Raw genomic sequence first — 7,500 nt, 5'->3', positions numbered from 1 at the left:
TGCATAACTCTAAAACTAAAAAACAAAAAAAACAAACTGAAGACAGTGAAGAGGCAGGGAAGGGAGGCTATTTTGGGAAGAGGTGGGTTTTAAGACCAGACGTGATAGAGCTGAGTGCGAAGACCTGACGAAGAGAAGGAGGAAGTTCATTCCAGTTGCAAGGTCCAGAGACAGAGAAAGAACGGCGGCCAACAGTCGAGTGTTGTACATGTCAAAACGAGCACCACCAACCATGCAGTTCATTCAGCATTGTATTGTAAGATAAGTCAATCGTGTCCATCACCATCAGAACAGCAGACGGAGGATGCAACTTCTTTCCAAACTCTCCAGGCTAGAATTTGAGTATATAGTGGTGACTTTCTCATTCGAATTACATCTCCACTATGTCGACCAAGAGGGCTTTAGGACAGTCGGCGTTGGGATGGTTTCCAAAAGGCTGTCTAGCCCGGCCGCCAAGACTGTGACACAAAGAACCAGTGCAATGTTGCCTCCTAGTTTGAAAGACAAAGTCCTTAAAAAAAAAAAAAAGACTAAGCAGCATAATTATGAATTGTCACTGCAGTGAAGAAATCATTGACCATACAGCTCTCAGTTTGCTACCGGCCGAAATGTAAGCTGATGTCAGTCTACCGATGATATAAGCCGAGCTCATCCGAGTCAACAGACAGCCCTGACAGCATATCATTGCGTGCAGGCAGTGCTAAGTGTCCACTAGGCAGCGTTTGCTGACGATGATCCCCCTGACGATAACATCACATCAAGGTGCAGAAGCTGACAGTGACATATCAGTCATTCGTATTTGTATTTGTATTTCTTTTTATCACAACAGATTTCTCTGTGTGAAATTCGGGCTGCTCTCCCCAGGGAGAGCGCGTCGCTACACTACAGCGCCACCTTTTTTTTTTTTTTTGTATTTTTTCCTGCATGCAGTTTTATTTGTTTTTCCTATCGATGTGGATTTTTCTACAGAATTTTGCCAGGAACAACCCTTTTGTTGCCGTGGTTTCTTTTACGTGCGCTAAGTGCATGCTGCACACGGGACCTCGGTTTATCGTCTCATCCGAATGACTAGCATCCAGACCACCACTCATGGTCTAGTGGAGGGGGAGAAAATATCGGCGGCTGAACCGTGATTCGAACCAGCGCGCTCAGATTCTCTCGCTTCCTAGGCGAACGCGTTACCTCTAGGCCATCACCCCACATCAATCAATCTGCAGTCATTGTCACCAACTTTCATAATGTATCACGACTACAATCATAAGTATCATCATTATCGTCTTCGTTATCATTATCATCATAATCTATCATCCTCATGATCCTCATCAGCCATAATAATAATAATAATAATAACAATGACAATCGTCATCATCATCGTCGTTTTCAAACAATCATCATCATGACGATATTAATATTGATAAGTAATGATAATGTCAACACATTTTATTCATATCAGTTGCTTTTTTTTTCTCTAACAATCAGAAGGCTCAAAGCACGTGACAACAAGTCATACCAAAATGATCTATAATATAAGTTAAAGACAGATGAAAGCAACAAGGAATAGGACAAGGAGTTTTACATAAATATGCACCCATAACTGCATAATCAAAGTATAGGTTTTAAATATAAAAAAACGACTAAATAACCAATTAGGAAGCACATGTCTTTATAACCTACATGTGATCTAAGTTAAAGATGATGATACATGATGATTACGATGGAATCAAATCAAATCAAATCAAATCAAAAACACTTTATTAATCCACATGGAAATTAAGTTGTGCAGTCACAGGCTCGTTGTAAACACTAGCATAAAATCATCATGCGCAACATAAGAAGAGATTAAAACTAGTCAAATAAGGATTTCCAATAGCTGACGATAGACTAATCCTCCCCCCACCCCCCACCCCCCACACACACATACTCATGTTAAGACAATAGGGTATTGCACACAACAATATTTACAAATGAAAACATCCAACAACAAAAAGTATATATTACTAAAAATGACATGCGCGCACGCACACACACACACACACACGCACACACGCACATATGCACACACGTTAGGACCATAAGGTATTGTACAACATTTTTTTTAATAAAAAAAAAAAAAACATCCAGGGAATAAATCGTATATATAAGTAAAATGCACACACACACACACACACACACACACACACACACACATGGACGTAGGCACGTATGCACGCAAATAACATATGTCACGGCAATAAAATTAGTACATTAATATTAAGAGACATGAAATCCAAGTAAAATAAGAAAATAATTATTAAAAAATCACTTCCGATGGAATGACCACCATCACCGCCAAGGAGAAAAGAAAACAGTATCAACGAAGGGGGATTTGGGGTGTGTGTGCTGTGCTGTGTAGAACTGTACTGTGTCTGGTAAAGTAGGTTCAGCCACCAACGGGGAAGATGGCAAGTTAATTATCTCTCTCTCTCTCTCTCTCTCTCTCTCTCTCTTTCTGTCTTTTTCTCACTCTTTTTTCTCTCTCTTTCTCTCTCTCAGGTCTCTTTCTGTCTCTCTCTCACTCTTGCTCGCTCGCTCGCTGGCACGTTCATTCTCTCTCTCTGTCTCTCTCTCTCTCTCTCTCTCTCTCACGCTCTCTCTCTCTCTCTCGCTCGCTCTGTTAATTATTCTCTCTCTCTGTCTCTCTCTCTCACTCGCTCCCTCGCTGGCATGTTAATTCTCTCTCTCTCTCTCTTGCTCGCTCGCTCGGTCGCCGGCATGTTAACTCTCTCTCTCTCTCTCTCACTCGCTTGCTCGCTCGCTCGCTGGCACCTTAATTATCTCTCTCTCTCTCACTCTTGCTCGCTCGGTCGCTGGGATGTTAATTCTCTCTCTCTCTCTCTCTCTCTCTCTCTCTCTCTCTCACTCGCTTGCTCGCTCGCTCGCTGGCACCTTAATTCTCTCTCTCACTCGCTTGCTCGCTTCTCTCTCTCTCTCTCTCTCTCTCTCTCTCTCTCTTGCTCGCTCGCTCGGTCGCTGGCATGTTAATTCTCTCTCTCTCCCTCTCTCTCTCTCTCTCGCTTGCTAGCTGGCACCTTAATTATCTCTCTCTCTCACTCTCTTGCTCGCTCGGTCGCTGGGATGTTAATTCTCTCTCTCTCACTCTCTCTCTCCCTCTCTGTCTCTCACTCTTGCTCGCTTCTCTCTCTCTCTCTCTCTCTCTCTCTTGCTCGCCCACTCGCTCGTTACCTTCCCAGCCTATTTCGGTCCTGTGATCTGGATTTTCTGGGTCAAGGCCTTGAACTAAAAACGGCACGAGTTCAGTCACCTTGACTTGGCCACACACCCGGCAAAGTCACACGTACTCTCGGTTCTTTCTGTCCTTCTAGTATAGTCTGTGTGTCTTGTCTTTCTTTCTCTCTTTCTTTCTTTCCTTCTTTCTTTCTATCTTGTAATGACTGCGTATTCGTTGTGAACCCAATTATAGGGTGGGGACAAGATGAGAAACGGGCGTTACCCTTTCCTTTTTTTTTTTTCTTTTCGTTTCTTTTCTTTTTTCTTCTTTTCTGTCGGTCTTTCTTAGTATCGTAAAAAAAAAAAAAAGAAAGAAAAAAGAAAAGAAAATAACATCGGCCTTGAACCACTTTCTTTCTTTGCTCTTCTTTTTTCTTTCGTTCAATCGTTCGTTCATTCACTCATTCATTCATTCATTCATTCGTTCTTGTTTTGTTCGTTCTTTCTTATTTTTGTTCTTTTTGTTTGTTTGTTTGTTTTTGTTTTGTTTTGGTTTGGTTTTTGGTTTTTGGGGGGTTGTTTTTTTGTTGTTGTTTTTTGTTTGTTTGTTTGTTTTGTTTTGTTTGTTTTTTGGTGTGTTTTTTTTTGTTTGTTTGTTTGTTTTTCTGTTTTGTTGTTGTTTTTTGTTTGTTTGCTTTCTTTTTTGTTTTGTTTTCTTTTGTCTTTTTTTGTTTGTTTTTTTGTTTTGTTTTTTTGTTTGTTGGTTGTTGTTGTTGTTTTTTGTTGTTTTTTTGTTCCCTCTCCGTACCGTTACACTTTTCTATGTTTTCCTTCTTTCTTAATTATGTCTTTGTTTCTTTTTCCTTTTCTTCTTTCTTTCTTTTATTCTTTCGTTTTATAACGAGGAAAAGCAACGATAACATAAATAAATAAATAAATAAATAAACTGAAAATTATTTTAAGTCATCATCATCACTGTCACCGCCATCATAATTAGATCAGTTAATACTAATGGGTTGCAAATGAGGTTGATAGGGACGTTGGAGGAGGGGGCGGAGGAGAAGGAGGGGGGAAGAGAGGGAGGGGTGAATTGGAAGGAGTAGCTGGGTGGGTGGGTGGGTGTGGGTGTGTGGGTGGGGAGGAGGAGGAAGGAGGTGGACGCGGCTGAGGGTGGGGTGGGGGAAGGAGGGGGGCGAGGTTGACTCTTAAAAAAAAACCAAAAAACAAAAAAACCTAACTTAACTGCACATAATTATCATTCTTCCTGCATGTTCACGGGAGCAAGATTCCTCCATACGCATTCCCCGGTTGCTATGTCATAAGCCGGCGATATGTTGTAGGTTTCCTTTCTTTCTTTATTTCTTTCTTTCTTTCTTTCTTTCTTTATTCTTCTGCTGCTGCTTTTTTTCTCGGTTGGTTTGTCCATGCTGTGTCCAAGCGAATGGTACGCGAACTATTCCCCACAATACACCGTAAAAACACCACATTCAGTTTGGAGACCCGAGATCGCAATGGGAGAAAGGCATCAACACTGAAAGCATGCATGCTCCGTTTTCATACCACCATCCATTGTGTTCCAGTTTATAGTGCTTCGTTTTTGTTATCTGTCTGGAGTAGAAAGAAGAAGGAGGAGGAGGAGGAGGAGGAAGAGGAGGAGGAGCAGAATAAGAAGAAGAAGGAGGAGGAGGTGTATGAGGAAGAGAAGAAGAACAAGAACAAGAACAAGAAAGAAAGAAAGAAGAAGAAGAAGAAGGAGGAGGAGGAAGAGGATGAGAAGAAGAAGGAGGAGGAGGAGGAAGAGGATGAGAAGAAGAAGAGGATGAGAAGAAGAAAAAGAAAAGAAGAAGGGGGTGGAGGAGGAGGAGGAAGAAGAAGAAGGAGGAGGGGGTGGAGGAGGAAGAGGATGAGAAGAAGAAGAAGAAGAAGAAAAGAAGAAGAAGGAGGAAGAAGAGGAGAGGGGGGGGGGGAGAAGGAAGATGGTGATAAGAAGAAGAAGTAGAAGAAGAACACGAAAGAACGAGAATATGAAAGAAAAGGAAGAAAGAAAGAAAATAAGAATATAGAAAGAGAGAAAGGAACAAGATCAAGAACAAGAAGAATCATTCAAATAAATTCATGAGTCAACACATTGAGAAAGAAAAGAGGCGTCAGTATTATGTATCAGGGAAAGGGGAAAGGTGAGTAAAATATTTCGCAAACGACTGCAAGTTAACACGCGCGCGTGATAGCCTGTGTTTGCACAGGGGAGACAGCGGCTAGGTAGTTGGGGCAGTATGACTGAGTATACAGAGAGGGAGAGACAGAGACAGAGACAGACACAGAGAGAGGAGGGGGGTGCGGGGAGTGGGAGAGAGACAGCGACATGGAGAGAGAGTGCGTGTTTGTGCCGCGCGAGCGTGTGTATATGAGTGTGCGCGCACGCGTGTGTATGTGTGTGTGTGTGTGAGAGAGAGAGAGAGTGCGTGTGTGTATGTATGTGTGTTTGTGTGTGCGTGTGTGTGTGCACGCGCGCGTGTGCGTGCGTGCGAGTGTGTGTGTGTGTGTTTGTGTGTGCAATGAGCACGCGCGAGGTCGTGTGTGTGTGTGTGTGTGTGTGTGTGTGTGTGTGTGCGAAATGAAAAATCGACAGAGACATTAAAGGGGACCGAGAAAGAAATAGAGGAGGAGAAAGAGGGGGATGGATGAGAGAGAGAGAGACAGAGAGAGGGACAGAGACTGACAGACAGACAGAAAGACAGACAGACAAAACAGCACACAGACGTGACAGACAGAGGACAGACAGTGTGAGTCCAGAGAAAAGAAAACTGAACAGACGGAAGCAAACAGAGAGAAAGAGAATACAGAGACAAAGCACACACACACACACACACACACACACACACACACACACACACACAAACGCACGCACGCACGCACACATGCACGAAGACACACTAGAACACACGCACGCACGCACGAACAAACACTTATAACAGACACTAACACACACACATACGCACGCACACACACACATAAACACACACACACACACACACACACACACACACACACACACACACACACAAAGCAGCGAGCTTTGCGGCCGGGGCCGCCACCCACCACAAGTCTGGAATGCACCACCATTCATTCACAGACTTCCTCACGAGCCGACAAGACCGTCACAGTTTCCCACGGGACTCTCTCTCCTCTCCTCCTCCTCCTCCTCCTCCTTCTCATCCTTCTCTCTCCTTCTCCTCCCACGCCTCCCTCCTCTTCTTCCTCCTCCTCCTCCTCCAACCTCCCAGCAGCTCAGCCCCTTCCACTACACACACACACACACACACACACAACCTCCACTGCAGTCATCAGCTGTAGTTTCTGTGTGCCAGGTTCAAGCGATCCAGTTAATACTCGGGCCCGAAATCACAACTCCTGGGTTGTGGGGGGAGGGGGGGGGGTTCTTCTTATCTCCCATTTCTTCTTCTTCTTCTTCTTCTTCTTCTTCTTCTTCTTCTTCTTCTTCTTCTTCTTTATTCCTCGCTTGTTAGAGAATACTTCTACGTTCTCTCGTATCTACGAGTTCTGTTTAAAATTTCTGATGAACTGATTAAATTAATACTGTACGATACGATGGGATTCGGTGCGGTGCGATGCGATACGATGGAATGAAATGAAACGCAGTGCAATGTAATGCAATACAATCCAATACAATACAATACAATGCATTTCGATAAGATACAACACAACACAACACAATACAGTACAGTACAGTACAGTACAGTACAGTACAGTACAGTGCAGTGCAGTGCAGTACAGTGCAGTATATTGCAATGCAATACAATACCATGATGAAATAAAACCAAATGAAACAGAAGAAAATGAAACAGAATAAACTATACTAAACTAAACTGAACTAAAATGAAAGAAGATAAACTTAACCCAAATTTCTATGGTGATTTCCACTTACAGACAATGCAGTTTTTATATTCTCAAGTCGTGTTATATATATATATATATATATATATATATATATATATATATATATATATATATATATATATATATATAATTGCCTAATACTTCAATACTAAAGCCTGTCCTTACAATCCTTTCTTGTTACACATACACATGCAGCAATTCAATACAACAACCAGATTAACTGCACGGGACTAGACATCATAAACTGAGAGAGGGAGAGAGGAACAAGACAGAATAAAGATATAGACAGAGAAAGAAAAAAAGAAAAGAGAGAGAGAGAAAGGGGGGACAGAGAGAGAGAAAGAGGAACAGAGAGAGAGAAGAGAGAGAGAAAGG

The sequence above is a fragment of the Babylonia areolata genome, chromosome 23 (assembly GCF_041734735.1).
Source record: "Babylonia areolata isolate BAREFJ2019XMU chromosome 23, ASM4173473v1, whole genome shotgun sequence".
Taxonomy (NCBI): domain Eukaryota; kingdom Metazoa; phylum Mollusca; class Gastropoda; order Neogastropoda; family Buccinidae; genus Babylonia; species Babylonia areolata.
This window is presented reverse-complemented; position numbering follows the sequence as displayed.